The 2,577-nt window shown below is 34.9% G+C and overlaps 1 pseudogene; it reads right to left on the bottom strand.

Annotated features, from left to right (window-relative positions):
• Positions 1-278: 278 nt before the first annotated feature.
• LOC107939693 (amino acid transporter AVT6E-like) lies at positions 279-1,563 on the bottom strand (annotated as a pseudogene).
• Between the last annotated feature and the right edge of the window lie 1,014 nt (positions 1,564-2,577).

The raw sequence follows: 2,577 nt of genomic DNA on the forward strand, positions 1-2,577 counted from the left end.
TGCTTGGGATTGATCTCTAATAATGTCGAGAGACTTCCCTACTCATTGCATTTGAAGAACAGAAGTCTGTTTCTGGTCAAAAAAACAATCAAATGAGTTCTAAAAATAAACAAAATTTAATGATTGGTATAATATTAATTATATTTGCTAATAATAGGTGGGAATAAATAAATAAAATGATTAAAAAAACAACCAGCAATTTGGTATAACATTAACAGGAGAAATAGGACCAAGCTCAATACCATTAAAGGACAGTAAGTTACATTGTATACATATTATCATTGCAATTTGGTATAAATATTCCCGATTATCCCAGCAATGCTAACTATCACAGCTAGTATTAACATTCACCACGACAAAAATTCCTCTACTCTGCTCAAGCTCATGCTCTCTTCTTGCTGACTTATCCTCAATGCAATTAGAGTAGGGAACGTAAAACCTAAGGAAAAAGCTGTTGTTGCTCCAGTAAATTTGGAAGCTGTCCATATATTTGGGATCATAGTAGATCCAATATATATAAGCACTAACAATATTACTGTTAATGCCGAAGACCTCTTTTTACTCTCCGTGAGAGGAGCTGATCCCTCAAACACCAAGTTATCCACAGTTTGTCGTAGGGAAAAGTGAATAACAGGGAAAACCAGAACCAAATGAAGAGCAAATATAATTCAAAGCAGTGCTAAAACGAATTCCCAGATTCCTATCAAAATTGGTCAAAACATCACCTTCAGTGTCCTTTCCGAAGAGCAAATACCCTGATATTGTTGTTCAGGCATAGACCAAAACACAAAGAGCAGTTGTGATCCTCCCCACCTGATTCATCTTTTGAGGAGATCACCCTTCGAGCTCATTGTATATAGGTTGAACATTAAAATGGCAAACATATGCATTAGTCATAATAGGGATAACTACTAGTAAATCCAAAATTGTGATTTTCGATCCAAAATCTGGGCTCATCCTTGGAGCCTCTATCTTCCCTTCAATAAGCTTAATGAATGCAACAGCAAAGCAAACCATAACGAAAACAACAGCGAGAGCTACCGAAGCAGCCGAAGTCATGCTCAATGAATCAATCCTATCTAACACACAAAGTGGAGCAAGAAAAACAACCATAACAACCAAAACCAATAACTTCCTATGATCCCAAAAACCATGTCCTAGCCATTGATCGAGAACCCCAATATGACGAACCGAACCAGACATAACATCACCCATAATAATCAAATAAACTATCAGGACACCTGCATTGTTGACAATTATGTAAATCTCAGACAAAACCCTAGCAGTTCTCCCCATTGCAATTTGCACAACTTCCCCATAAGATCTAGCTTTACAAGAAACCGCAAACCTAATCAACATCTCGACAGTAATTTCAGACAAAATCCCAATCAGGATTATCAAAAAAATCCCTAAAACAAGCCCTAGAACCTTCATAGTAGCAGGTAAAGCCATGATTCCAGCACCAATAATTGTGGTGGTTAAGTTAAAAACAGCACTAGAAACACCAAACTCAGTATTGGGTTTACTTAAAACAAGGGTATAATCATCGAGATCAAACCCATTTCAAACCATTTCAAACAAAAAAAAGGCAAGTAATACAGTAACTACACATTAATCTGAAGGGGACTCAAAAACTAACCATTTCAAACCCATGAAGCATATGACCGTCGACGAGAGGAAAGGGAAAATAGTTAGGGATTTTGGGGATGGGGGAACAGAATAAGGGAAAAAAAGGGGACTTGGGGAAAATGTTAAGGATTTCAGGTTTGGGGAATTAGGGGATGATTTGGGGAAAAAAAGAGAGGTGTTTTTTGTTTTAGGGATTTAGGGAAGGAAGAGACGAAATGGGGGAAAATTACTTAGCAAAAAATGAAACTGATTTCGGGTAAAGGGCATAAACCTCAGGAGAGAAAAAACGACACCGTTTCAAATAAGGAAATTTTGTGGCGTTTTCAGCAACGCGCCGGTAATGAGACCTTTTGCGGCGTTTTCAGCAAAGCGCCACTAATGCCTCTTTTATCTACACTACAAAACGATGCTGTTCTAATACGAGTTGTGGCGTTTATTATAGAAACGCCGCTAAAGCCACTACTATTCAGAGGAAACGACGCCGTTTTACTGTAATATATAATGAAATTTTATGGCGTTTTCTAGAAAAACGCCGCTATTTCCGATCTTTAGCGACGTTTTATGTATAAACGCCGCTAATACCTTAATATTTTATAAAAATTGATCAAAATTTAAAACTATATATTTAGAATTTCTATTAAATTATATCTAAATAATGTTACTGTGATGAATGTTAGTGTAGTACAGAATCTATATTTCATATATTTATATTAGGTTTAGTACAAATTCGCAAGAATCTCATAAAATTCTAAATATTGGTTCAATATTCAATAATATACCTTAAACTTTAAACCTCAAATAATAAACTTACACTCTAAACCCTAACTATAGTTGAAACTTTAATTTTGATTTAATACACATTTTAAAATACATATTATGTAAGCATATAAATTAATTAAATAAAAACATGATGCTATTTATTATATCAATAACGTGTAAATATTTTAC

The sequence above is a fragment of the Gossypium hirsutum genome, chromosome A09 (genome assembly GCF_007990345.1).
Source record: "Gossypium hirsutum isolate 1008001.06 chromosome A09, Gossypium_hirsutum_v2.1, whole genome shotgun sequence".
Taxonomy (NCBI): domain Eukaryota; kingdom Viridiplantae; phylum Streptophyta; class Magnoliopsida; order Malvales; family Malvaceae; genus Gossypium; species Gossypium hirsutum.